Source organism: Uranotaenia lowii, chromosome 2 (assembly GCF_029784155.1).
Source record: "Uranotaenia lowii strain MFRU-FL chromosome 2, ASM2978415v1, whole genome shotgun sequence".
In the NCBI taxonomy this organism is placed as follows: Eukaryota; Metazoa; Arthropoda; class Insecta; order Diptera; family Culicidae; genus Uranotaenia; species Uranotaenia lowii.
Window position 1 is genome coordinate 191,814,099 of NC_073692.1, and position 14,456 is coordinate 191,828,554.

At 35.4% G+C, this 14,456-nt stretch overlaps 1 protein-coding gene across 6 annotated transcripts in view; it reads right to left on the reverse strand.

Annotated features, from left to right (window-relative positions):
* The window catches only part of LOC129750138 (ELAV-like protein 3), a 28,549-nt gene extending 15,301 nt beyond the window's left edge, over nt 1-13,248 (reverse strand). For 3 of the 6 annotated variants that reach the window (XM_055745376.1, XM_055745379.1, XM_055745377.1), the window contains exon 1: nt 12,553-13,248. The gene's annotated coding sequence lies outside the window, so the exon portion shown is untranslated. The remainder of the gene's footprint in view (nt 1-12,552) is intronic. The other 3 variants (XM_055745381.1, XM_055745380.1, XM_055745378.1) reach the window with 1 other exon arrangement.
* Nucleotides 13,249-14,456: the final 1,208 nt, after the last annotated feature.

Sequence of the window (14,456 nt, forward strand, 5' to 3'; positions counted from 1 at the left end):
ACCGCTAGTGAAACATTTTCTCCCTTTCACACAGTAGGGAAGCCTAGGCAAAGTCGGAAAATGTACCAAATAAATTTTCTCCTGCTAATGTCCTCCTACTTAACCTGAGCCAGTATAGCTGAGCTGATAACATTAACCCTTGTCATCATCATTTTTGTATCATTCGTAACGTGAGAGCCTGGCCCAGAAGGTGCAGATAAGAATGATTCGCTCAAAGCTCTCAACTTCACCCTCGTCCTCATACTTGAATGTTTCATAAATGTGGCAGATGTCCCGTCATTCGCTTTTGGCTGCATTTGTCCCCTTTCTCATGGCGAGCATCCAATATGCAGCATGTGGCACTTATGAGGAAAAGATATGCACGAACCGATACAATTTTATAGAAGGGTTAACGGAGAGACGTTTTATTTTACGAGGATACTTTAAATATTTTCGAACAAAATCAGGTGCGTGAGGTGAATAAATATCGAATTGGAATTTCATTCCACTTGAATAACGTTAATTCCAACGTTGAAAAAACACTGCATCATTTTGTAGACAAAAGAATTTGTTTATATCCAATGTTGAAAAGCGAACAAAAACAGATGAAAAGTCAAATGAGTGAATTCACGTCACAAAAAAGGAAACTTGTAAATTTTACGAGAAAATTTTGACATTTTCTGACATGAAAAATGATATATTCTTTGAAAATGATAAAACAATTCTAAAACACTAAATTTTATAGACATCGGTTGGAATCTAGATGAATGACAACAGCGCGAATGAGTGAATTCACGTTACAAAATTTGAAATTTGATATTGATTTTCGAATGGATGGTTTTTTTTTGAATTTTTAATGGTTAACGGCTTAGTTAGTCATATTTTCGAAAATCAAAACGAATGATTTTTACTAGTGTCCAGACGTTTCGGCAATTTTTTTCACTGAAAAAGGCAACAAAAATAGCCGAAACGTGTGTCACTCGTTTTGATTTTCGAAAATATGACTAACTAAGCCGTTAACCATAAAAATTCAAAATGAGGCTCTCAAAGCCCAAGGAGTATAAGTGACAAAATGGTCGATTTTGAGTTAATGATGCGAAATGATTCTACACATTACAAACTATATTTGATGATTTTTTCTGAATTTTAGAATTTTATTTACATACTTTTACATTAGAAAGAGAAATACAAATTCCCGAAAAATGTATGGAAAATGGAAAAACATACCATTTTAAAAGCTTGTTTTCTCGAAATAAGCTTTTATGCACTTATACCCCTTTGGCTCCAAGGGCCTCAAATAAAATTTGAATTTTTGTAAATATTCATAAGGAAAATATGCTTCAAAAGCTGTTTTTTTGTAAATTTTCATAACGAATATGCTTCAAAAGCTGTTTTGACCCTCCAGATGGTCGGAATTTTACAAATCAAACATAATTTAGTAGATTTTTTAAAAAGTTTGTTATTTTCAAATAATATAACAAACAAAAATTTAAAAAATCTATTATTTGATGAATCGGTTAATGAAGACTATTCAAGTGCCAATCAAAATATGGAAAAAGTCAGGTGTAGATACTGAAAATTTATGCTTGTAAAAATCGGAACAACCAAATGTCATTTTTAAACGTGCATATAAAATTTGAAGGCTCTAAATAATGGTACAGAATTATTTGATATTTCGTAACGTGAATTCAATCAACTACCCTGTTATGTTTTTTTTTTTTTTTTTTTTTTTTTTTTTTAAATATGTCTTTATTAGTCTTTTAATCATTACATTTAAGTTACATTATTAAAGTTAAATTAAAGTGTTCAGATCAATTATGATCAGTTCAACTCTTTGATACAGTTAATTTTAAACATTGTTTATTTGATTTAAATTTGCTTAAGCAATAAATAATTTGATTTATAGGAGAATATCCTGTTGAGCAAAAAAAAAATGTATAAACTTAATCCTAAATCCTAAAAACTAACTTAATTGTAAAGAGAACGAATCTCTGCGATGGAAGACTGCATCGATTTGCCTCTGAAGTTGGAGATGATGTTGTTGGCCATCTCTTCGATCGATTCTATGCCCGCAATCCGATGAAGATCTTCGGTGCTGTGCCAAGGTGGAAGCCGCAAAATCATTTTCAGAACCTTGTTCTGAATCCTCTGGATGGCTTTCTTCCTCGTCGCGCAGCAGCTAGACCAAATCGGAACTGCATACATTATCGCTGGTCGAAAGACCTGTTTATAGATTAACATCTTATTTCGCAGACACAACCTGGATTTCCTGTTGATGAGAGAATAAAGAGATTTAGTGTATTTATTACATTTAGATTGAATATCTTCAATGTGATTTTTAAAAGTAAGATTCCGATCAAGTGTAAGTCCCAAGTACTTCACGTGATCAGACCATTCTAATGAAACCCCATTAAAAGTTATGGAATGATTTTCATTAGGTTTTAAAAAATTTGCTCTTGGCTTATGGGGAAATAAAATAAGTTGAGTTTTGGAAGCGTTAGGAGAAATTTTCCACATTTTCAAGTAATTCAAAAAGGAATTTAAATTTTGTTGCAATCTACTGCGTACCACCCGTAAATTTCGACCTTTGGCTGAAAGCAAAGTATCATCAGCAAATAATCTTCTACCTTTTCCTTCTGGTACATCAGGGAGATCAGAAGTAAAAATATTATATAAAATTGGCCCAAGTATACTACCCTGAGGGACACCAGATCTAATGGGTGTCCTTTCAGAGCATGAATTTTGATAGCTTACTTGTAAGGTTCGGCTAGTCAAATAATTTTGAATTATTTTGGTGAGATATACAGGAAAATCAAATCGAGCTAATTTAGCTACTAAACCTTTGTGCCAAACACTGTCAAAAGCTTTTTCAATATCAAGAAGAGCAACACCAGTTGAATAACCTTCAGATTTGCTAGCGTTAATCATATTAGTTACACTCAAAAGTTGATGTGTAGTAGAATGTCCATGACGAAAACCAAATTGTTCATCAGGGAAAACAGAGTTCTGATTAATGTGAATCATCATTCTATTCAAAATAACTCTCTCAAATAGTTTACTTAAAGAAGGAAGCAAACTAATTGGTCGATAACTTGAAGGCTCTGAAGCACTTTTTCCAGGTTTCAAAATTGGAGTTACTTTGGCATTTTTCCATTTATTGGGAAAATAAGCCAAGTGAAAACATTTGTTGAAGATTTTAACTAAAAAATTTAAAGTGCTTTCAGGCAACTTTTTAATAAGAATATAAAAAATCCCATCTTCCCCCGGAGCTTTCATATTTTTAAATTTTTTGAAAATCAATTTAAGTTCATCAATATTTGTCTCACAAGAACTTTCAAACACATTTTGCTTTGAAAGAATATCATCAAATTCTAGGGAAATTTGAGCGTCAATTGGACTAACAACGTTTAAATTAAAATCATGAGCAGACTCAAATTGTTGGGCTAATTTTTGAGCTTTTTCTGAATTAGTTAAAAGAAGTTTATCCCCATCTTTCAAAGTAGGAATTGGCTTCTGGGGCTTTTTCAGAATTTTTGTTAATTTCCAAAATGGCTTTGAGTAGGGTTTTATGTCCTCTACTGCTTTAGCAAAATTTTCATTACGAATGAAATTTAAACGACGTTTGATCTCTTTTTGAAGGTCGCAATAAATTAATTTCAAATAAGGATCCCTAGTTCGTTGAAATTGGCGTCGACGAATGTTTTTCAGTCGCATCAAAAACTGAAGATCATCATCAATTAAAGGTTGATTAAATTTATGTTTAACTTTAGGTATTGAAGCGGCTTTAGCATTGACTATTGAAGTTGTCAAATTTTCTACAGCCAAATCAATATCTTCTATTGAATTCAGTGGAACGTTTACATCTAAATTACATTCAATAAAATTCATATATCGCTCCCAGTTAGCCTTTTGAAAGTTAAAAGTTGATTTTAAAGGGTTTTCAATGGGACTTTGGGATAAAGAAAATGTTACTGGAAGGTGGTCTGAATCGAGGTCCGCATGAGTAACTAATTGACTACAATGCTCGCCTAAATCCGTTAGAACCAAATCAATTGTGGAAGGATTTCTAATTGAAGAAAAACAAGTATGCCCATTAGGATATTCAACAGTATAATAACCTGCAGAGCAGTCATTAAACAAAATATTCCCATTTGAATTTGATGAAATATTATTCCAAGATCGGTGTTTTGCATTAAAGTCACCAATAATAAAAAAATTAGATTTATTTCTGGTGAGTTTTTGTAAATCTCCCTTCAAAAAATTTTTCTGTTCACCGCTGCATTGAAAAGGCAAGTATGCGGCAACAATTAAAATTTTCCCCATAGAAGTTTCTAATTCAATTCCAATTGTTTCTAAGACTTTTGTATTGAAAGAAGGAAGAAGTCTAAATTTGAGACGACTATTGATGACAATAGCTACACCCCCACCTTGTCGATCAAGTCGATCATTTCGTAAAATTTTAAAGAAAGCATTGCTTTTCAAGTTATTGTCTGGCTTTAAAAAAGTTTCAGTGATGGCAGCAATATGTATGTTTTGAGTATTCAAAAATAAAAAGAATTCATCTTGGTTAGCCAGCAAAGATCTAGCGTTCCAATTCATAATATTTAAACATCTATTTGGATCCATGAGGGAATCGTAAAGTCATAATAATTTTGTTAGCATAATTAAAAGAAGTTTGGAAAGCTTCAAACATTGAATTTGCTTTCAACATAAGTTGCATCATTTCCATTAAATTTTGATGCAAAAATTTTAATTTTTCCTCAGTAATCTCACCCAAATCAACAAAATTGTTAGGATCAGAAAATGAAGGAGAAGAACAAGTATTTGAATTTCGGGGATTTTCCCAAGCCTTCGCATGAACGTTGAGACTTGGTTTTTTCCCATTTTTATTAGTTAAACCTGAAGAAGGCAACCCATTTTCAACCACCTCTGAGAACGATAAACAACGAGTCTGTGGCGCAGAATCAGCCCAGGTAACATTAAAATCACTTCGGGTATTACCCAGCCGTGATTCCAATGTAGGCCGAGGCTGACTGCGAACAGGCAGGTTGTTTGCCGGTCTGAAGTGTGAAGATGAAAAAGAGGAAGGAGGAGAAGAAACTTTTCTGGAAACTTTGGGATTTTTCCTAGAAGCAACAATTTTTGCCCTAACGGGACAGTCTAGAGAATTCGAGGAATGATTACCTGCGCAATTCGCACACTTAAAAAATTCTGTTTTTGGCTTATCACCACCAAAAAGGCATTTAGATTTTTCATGATCGAATGAGCCGCAAAACATGCATCTGGCATTCATTCTACAATTTTTAGTGCCATGACAAAAAGCTTGACAACGACGACATTGCGTAATGTTTTGTAAAAAATTGGTAGAAGATTTACGAAAAGGTTCGAATTTGACTCGACAATGAAACATAAGACGAGCCTTTTCAAGAATTTGCAAATTATTAACCTGATCCTTTTTAAAATGGATCAAATAAAGCTCAGGAGCAAAACCAACACTACTGGTATTATTCGTGTTGGTTCTTTTCCTCATTTGAATTACTTGAATTGGAGAAAAACCTAACAAAGAATTTAATTCAGTTGTGATCTCATCCGGTGTTTGATCGCCAGTGAGACCACGAAGTACAACTTTAAATGGACGATCACTTCTAGTGTCGTACGTAAAAAATTGGTGTTTTTTATTATTCAAATAATTTAAAACCTTTTGAAAATCATTAAAAGATTCCGCCAATATACGAGCAGTTCCCCTTCGACCGATCTGAAAAGAAATCTTCACATCCTTGACGGAATTGACGATTTCTTTTCGAAAGGCATTGAAGTCAGGAATCGTGACCGTTATTGGTGGAATCTTTTCGTTTTTAAGAGTATAAGAAGAAGAAGGTTTCTTAGTACTCTTATCAGAATTAAATATGAATATTTCCTCATCACCGATGTTATGAAGGACATCGAATGAGTTGGAAATTTCAACTTTTTTGGGCGATGGACCTGAATTAGGCTCGGCAATTCGTTTCCTACCGGCCCTTGAGCCAGCCGATGACTTCCCCATGCTGGAAAGAAAAGAGAAAATATGAATAAGAGAAAATGAAAATAATTTTAGCACTGAAAAGTGCTGATTGAAATACAGGTAAGGAAAAAATAAATAATGTAAAATGTTCCTGCAGGTACACAGCAACGATACGATGCTCCGGCGTACGTGTTGACGGCTCAACGGTACAGATGGAAGTGACCCTGTTATGTTTAGACTGAGTGAATTCACGTCACAACTTCAAATGAGCATAACTTCGTTCGTTGTTGTTCAATCAAGAAGCTACGCACATCAAATTGTGGATAAATATTTTTTCTACAACTCATTCGAAGACACCAATATTCTATTTCCTCAGAGAGAACAGGAAATCAAAGTTGTATGTAATGAAGTCAGAAATTGTCAATTCTAGCGTAAATTCACGTCACAAAAGTAATCGATCATAACAAAAACAACTTTAATTTTGTAATGACCAAATTATATTCATTTTAAATTTAATTTAATTTGCGACCATTTGCTACATTTTTTTTTTTATTTTCAAGTAAATTGGTTGACTTCTAGAATGATAACGGATCATAAAAGTCCGGAAATGCGATTTCACGTCACGGTGGAATGTGTTATCTAAATTTTGTATTCAGTCTCCGAGATCTAGAAAAAAAAATCTTAGGAGATCGTGGGCTTGTAAAATTTCAATTCAGCGTACTGAAAAGTGATCATCAACTAGAGTCTACGTATTTCTAAATACCGAATGGAATTTACTAATTGTTGCTTCCGATGGTGGTTAGACGGGCAGCTAGATATTGGATACCGTCACCCTTGATTGATAACTAATGAGTCATAAGTAGCTGGACTATAGAACACGTCTCGTTTGATCGCATTTTTAGACTTCGAAACAATGTTCAATTGAGATGTGAATAAAAGACTTTTTCATCGTTTTCAGGCTATGAATACCTATTATTCAAGTTATATTTGTTGCAAAGCAATGAGTTACATCTTTCTTCTTAGAGACAAATTTCAAAGTCTAGTTTCAGGTCAAAAATACTGATACATTTTTGAGAATTTTTATACAACCTGGCTAATATTAGGTCTATGAAGCGATTCCAGAATCAGATCACAAATTTAGTTTCAAGAAAAGCACCCTGTTTTCTAAACAACAGATCAACATTTATGGTGGAAAATTTACCAACATTTAGGGAAGAAAAGGGTATAATGGACACCCTATGGAAAACGCTTATATAACCGTACAAAACACTTATACAATATCTGAATTGCGTCAGTGGATCGTTTCAGACTCTCAAGATGTTCAGAAAATCAGTAACTGTGTGGGGCGAGTTGAGAGTCTCCTGGGGCAGAATGAGCTTTCTTTTTAACATGTAAATACTTGTAAGGTGCACAGAGGTTCTAAAACTATTCACATATTCATACATTATCTATACTATCTTTGCACATATTCACACATACAATATGACCCATAAAAATGCGGAAAATTTTAGAAGTCTGTTTTGGGTTGTTTTTAACGATTTTTGAGTATATTTTTTTAGGGTGTATTTGCTTTTAATTTCATCTGTCAATCGACGTAAACATTGAAGTATTACAGTATACGCTATATCGGAGAGAAGTTCATAAAGATGATAGTGACTAGATCGTATCTCGCCAAGAATCTTCCAAGCAATTTGCGGCGGCTGTAGCAATGTAGCATGCCATCTAGCGACTTAACACAGCGTGAAACGTACTCTCCTTGATGCACCATGTCCACGCAAACCGGAAAGCGGAAGACCACGGTCTTCACGCACTGTAAAAGTGGTAAAATCGATCAAGACGAAAGTGAAGCGGAATCCAGTAAGATCAATTTGGAGGCTGACTAAGGCAGCGAATATCTCGATTTCTTCCATGCAACGATTCGTCAACGATGACTTAAATGCATCATCAATGGCGCGAGCAAAGCGCCATATAATAACAGAACTGATTAAAGCGCTGCGACTTGAGCGCTTGAAGTGATTGCTATCTACGTTGGAGAAGTAGCAGCTGATCGTTGTGTTCTCAGAAGAGAAACTTTTTTCGATACATCCGGTGTCCGGATCGGTATATTTCATCCATGGAGCCTGAGGATATTCCAGAGAATTTGAAATTCAAGCATACTTTTAAGAATCCCATCAGGGTCATGGTATTTGAAGCAGTTGCTTCGAATAAATTGGAGATGCCTCTTGTTTTCATAAAAGCTGGAGTAAATGCTGGGCTTCCATCTCTGAGGCTTATATTGTGGAAGTATGCTCCCGATTCAGATCTCGCCTGGAGAATGTAGTTTAGAACAAAATTGAACACATCGCTTGATTGTTTCTTAAAAAAAAGTTTTGAAATCATGTCAACATGATGATAGAGTTTCGTATTTTTTATGGGTCATACTGTAAATAAAATAATTTCAATAGAATCAGTGTTGAAGTTCCTTTGCGACTGGCGTCAGCTATAAGAGAGAGGTTTTTTTTGCAGAGTTTCAGTTGTAATGAGTTGTCTAGGAGAGACTTGGTCCCCGAGGAAACAAGTTCTATCGGTGGTGGTAGTTCCCCCTAAGGCAAAGGTCGGGGAACTTTTTGAATCATTACCCCAAAACATTTCTATTTAAGTTGATATTACCCCATGACGGAGAGCAAAAAAAAACCTATCCGTAAACACTAAGCGAGCTCTCTGAATGCCTCAGGGAGGAAATGAAAATATACACCTTTCACTCACAAAATATTCACTGATACCCTCAAGAATTTCACTTTTAACCCATTTGGGGTAATTTACCCCGGTTCCCCAACCGCTGCCCTAAGGAGTGTATTCGAAAAAAATACAACATTTTGTTTTGTAAACAACTTCTGCATGCATGAATGGAAATTGATGAAATTTTCAGTGAACTTTCCTACTAGTGTAATGTTTACATGTGCGAATTTGTGCGACGTTTTGTCTAGTGGTTTTTGAGATATCGTCTAATACAGAGGGTCATTGACCAAATTTTTTGGGCAGGATCGCGAAAAATTCAGGGAATTCCCAGTGGGAGACCCAAAAACTGCTGGAAATCAACTATTCGACCAAAGTTCATATGGTAAATCGCTCATGGAGTTCTAGAGAATCTAATTCTGAGCCAATTCATTCCAAATTTTCACTATTCTAGAAGCGAAGATAAATGATTCCATGAAGGTAGGGACTGCTAGTGGTTTTATCAAGCGCAATCCAAAAATTTCGAGAGACAAAAAATAGTTTTACTGGCTCGTCTAGCTGACTTATAAACAGGCCTGACTTAATTTCTGTAAGATAAAAAAAAAGCTGCCCGCCGTTTAAATAAAGAAAATACGGTGGTCAAATCGTGCGCGAAATATTGGAACTGCTGATTTTTTGAAAAATTACATAATGGACAGCAAAACGAACTCTTTAGCGGGCACTTAGCAGGTTTTCATACAAAAACTTTTCGTAGACAAGTCTCGCCTGGATGTTCCGGAAATAAACAAGGAGAATAAATTGAAAAATTCGATATCTAGCACTTGAGGTGGCTGACGACCTCCCGACGAAATACGCCCGTCATTGTGCAAGTGGATCGGGTAGCAGAGCACTAGGATAAAAAAGGTCTGAGAATTGAAACGAACATTGAATCCAAGAAGTAATTGAAAAGTGATTTAAGATGCCACCGAGGATAACACCGGAGTCGGAGATTCCGGTTCCAACAAATGAAAACTCCACACTAAAGGTGCTGATCTACATCCGTGGATTGGCACACCGGAACGTTCAGAGAATCCAAGCCATCGTCATACAAGCAGAGAGAATCACTCAAGGCTGACCTCAGCTCAGCTTAAGGTGTACTGGAGAAGTTAGAGGAGGATGTCTGTTGTTACGACAATAAAGACACGCCCAACGCACAGCTGCAACATCCCCCCGAGCCGTTGCCAAGTAAAATTTTTGATCTGGGATTTGGCCGAAGTCAGCCTTGACATAGGTTTCATCGTCCATCAGAAGACACTCGTCGATCTTGATCAGTACCAAGGTTGCCGAAATCAAAGAAAAACCTGTAATTTCACATAATTTTAAGCAAATTTTCATCACATAACACAGAATTTTGAAAAATTCACAGATTTCACAGAATTTTCGAGTTTTGAATGGATTTTCAAAATTTTAATTTTTTTGGCCAATATAAAATTTAGGTTTTTTTCTTTTAATTTAAGAAGTATGATAAGATTGTTAATTTAAATTGTTTTTTCCCAAACTTAAATGTAAAGCGACCCAATTTATCATCAATTTTCAATTAAATTACAGGAAAAAGCATCACAGAAAACCATCACAGAATTTTTGGTTAAAATAACAGAATGTCTGATTTTTTTTCTCAAAAACACAGAACTTTTTTTCGTCTACCTTTATCAGCACCTTATATAGCTTCCGAGCACGGATTTTGGCCACACTATTCTGTTTTATGGTCCGATTTGGCTGTTTGCTAGCTAGATACGACTTGATTCCTTCCCGGAGTCGAATTCTCTTCACGGTACTATGGGCAGCACCGAATTTTCTGGCCAAATCGGTCCGACAGATAGGAATTCCTCTTAAAATCTAACCACGTAGTTTCCGCTCGACAATTCCACTGCGACGACTGATTTGAGGCTTCCGAATCGTCGTCAATGTTTCTTTACACCGTTTGATAACGCGTCATACGGTATTTCTGGGCAATTTCAGCTGTTCAGCTAGCCTAGTTGCTGACCACAGTGGATTTTCCAAATAACTGGGCACATCTTTCCCCTTTTTTCGGCTTCCATGTTTACTGTTTTTGTTCTAGTCGATTAGAAAATTTTTTATCTTTAAATTCTTACGTACCTTTCACATGTTTGCAACTCATGGACTGATTAAAACTTCTGATAATCTTTTAAGACATATCTGGCAAAAATATTCCTAAGATTTCAAATAGTATTAATGACTGGATTATGACCTGGCCATCCCGGAAAATGATTCTTTCTCTTGAAATACTCCTAAAATGTTTCCTAGGGGACAATAATTATGGCATTATTTATTTAAAATAAAATTAACATCCATAATTCCTTCCGTAAATAGGGTCAGTACACTGTTTAGCAAATCTGTGTAGTTATTTTTCATTGTGATTATTTGAATTTAGCCTTTTTGCAAAATTTTTTATCAATACCACGAGACTGACCCCTCTGAAGTTCCAATCAATAGGGACCATAAGACAAAATTGTGCATGATTGTTACTTTCGAGAAAACTTATTTCAGAGTTTTTGTACAGATTTTCCAAATATTGTTCGTAGAATTGTACCAATTTTTCACTCAATGAAAAAAGTATGAAAAACCATTTAAAATGAACGAATTATTTTAAAAAAATCTTTTTTTAATTCTTATATGTAACTATCTTTCGAAAATCTAGTCAAATGGTTGAAAATGTCAACTGTGACAGGGGTCGGCATATTGTCAAAGAGCTTTTTTTTATTCACAAAATTATCAAAAAGCTGTCCAATTGAAAGCTTGTGTAATGTTCACTGTGATAAAAAAAATGAAAATTTGTTCCAGAGGATTCCAAGCTTTACGAACACAAACATTTAATAATGGTCGGGAATTCCCGAGAATACAATTATGATTCCTGGGAATACCCAAAATTTTCACATTTCCGAGAATTCCCAGTCGGGAAATCCCAGGATGAACACTCTATCAATGATATCATTTGAACTTATTCTAGTACTGAAATTCGATTTCAATAAGTATAGATTAAAAATAAGAGTAACTTGTCTTTTTTCAATTAACGGATACAATTATTATCGCTCTGAAAATAAAATAAGTAACAAATTTTGTTTAAATATACGCTGCAATAAGTAATTTTTAGTCATTATTTTTGTAGGTTCAAATATTAGATCAATTCTTATTTACACAACTGAGATTTCAACGTTCGAATTTTCAATCATTCTGACATGGATTTTTCTGAATTTGGCGTTCCAAAATCCTTCAACTATGCCGTTTGTTTGGTTACCTATACAACCATGATAAGAGAAAACACTAAACCGAAAAATTCCCTTTCCGAGCCCCCAAACTGCCGATTGACATTATGTATCACTTTGGCCTAATTTCTGTACGGACCACGAACAGCTGTTCATCGCTGTTCTGTTCCGTGACATGTTCCGATGTCCGCTTAAGCATCTACGCTCTAAGCTAAGCCAGTTGCGAGTAGTAAATGCGCGCGCGTCTTCGGAAAATTTTTATAAATATAAACCCCCGCAACAAGAAGCAACCAAGCAATAAGAAACAGATTGGGTGGTTAAAAAGAGAAAAAAAAATTCCCAAAAAAGATGAATAACCATTTTCGCTTCTTTTCGATACTTGTGGCCAGCTCAACGATGCTCTTTCGAATGGAAAAGTGTGATGGGGGTTCAAAAATTTTCCGATCCGATAAAATACGTTTTTTTCTGCTACACAGTCGTCGAATGCGGGGAATTGCAAGGGTAGAAAATAGAAGTCGAATTCGAATATATGTATGATGATGATGATGCGCGCAACGCAAACGGCTTCGCGCGCGCGTTAAAAATAAAACTCACCTACAATAATAAACAACTTTTTAGAACAAAAGTAATAACCGACCGGGGTCTATATTTAGTTAGGGTTCGGGGCATAAAATATTTCGCTCCTCTCTCTCTTTTCGCTGTTGGCTCCTTAAATTAAACGTATGTTTTTTGGTACGTATATTTGCACTTTTCATTCCACGCGCGGCTTCAAAGAGCGAATTTTAATTTTAAATTTGATTTTTTTTTCAGCTTCCCGTATCAGTTTTCGAATGTTTAGACGAGCGTTTTACATAACACAGTGGTGCATTTCAGGTTTTTCTTGAAGTTGCGTTTCTTCGGACAGTTTTTCACTTTCACAGTTCCAGGTCAAACGAAAGAAATAAATCACTTTTACTGCTTCCTGAACTTCTCGAGTTGCTCCAAATCAGCCTCTGTGAAGTTATCGGTACTTTTTGGGGGGGTTTAATACTAATCCCCTTTTGGGAAACGTGGGAAACACAAAGTCAAAAAAGGAAATCCGAAACGGAAACCGACGATAACGATGACGAAGAACGCAAACAAACGCAAAACGAAACGAAAACGAAGTAACGAAACGGATAAACCAAATCAATGGAGAACCCAACAGAACGAAATAAAGACCAAAAGACGCGACGCGCGACTTCTGAAGCGACCCTCTGTTGTGGCGCGGTGTTGTTGTCTGCACTCGACGGAGAACGAAATAAAATTGAAAGTATTCTACTGGGAAGGAATAGCAGTCAGCCAGCCAGCTGTCGAGGGAAAACCATTCGGAAAACTTTTCGGATTCGGAAAAATTCGACGCTCTGCGTGCATGCTGACTGTGGCTGGTGGGGAGAAATTATGAATGAAAATGAAACGGGGAGAACAGTTGCTTTGCAAGAGTGTCCTAAATCTATCTAACTGAGAACTTTGAAGAAATCATCGAATTCTATTCTATGGAAAGCCAAACAAGTTTTTCAGATGTTATTTATTATTTTTATTAATATTTTGAAGTAAGGTACACCGGGGTAAGTGGGGACGGTGGCTATTAAAACAGTACTGTGAACTATTTTTTCAAACTTTTAATGCAGAATGTTAAATTAACTTGTAATCTATCCAATAACTGTAAAAGAGATACGGTTCCAACAATTGCGGATGTTTACGGTGACTTTTTGTAAATTTTATATTTTTAACTACGATGTCGAGGTGATGTGCATCTTTTTCAATCGCAAATTTCTCGTAAACTAGCTGGCTCTTGACGAAAAACTCTACATTGAAACAATCCTTACATTCGAAACAACCAGTTAGGAAAAGAAACGACGGTTAAAAATTGAGAAAAAGAGTTTATGTGCCAAAATCTTAAATTTTGTCTTCAAACCCTACCTGGGGTAAGTGGGGACGGCTTTATACATACTTGATGTTAACACATTTTTTTTCAATTTTCTCTCCTTCATTCAATACAATTTAGCTTTATTTGGCATTCAGATCGTGAAAAGTTGGGAAAAGTACTTGTTTTTCCTAAAATAAGTATATATTTTCGATAATATCGTATTACACACAATATTCATTGAAGGATGCCTTATTAATAGTACCATGAACTTTTTTCAAAATTTCGGACGGTTCGAGCAATAAAGTAACGTATTCAACCAAAAAAACACAAATTTGTTGAAAATTTCCGGAGAAATCAAAGGGAAAATCTACCGTCACCACTTACCCCATAAAGCGGGGTAAGCGATGACACCAGCAGTCCATAACAATTTACGTGATAACTTTTTTCGCTTTGCGTCTATCAAGCTCATCTCTTCAGCATTTGTGAACAACATGTTCTGCATCACATTGAACGCGATTTTATCAAAATTGACCCACTGCTGATTTTTTAATGATTTTTTTAAGTTGAACTATACGATAAACCGTCCCCACGTACCCCGGTGTACCTTATT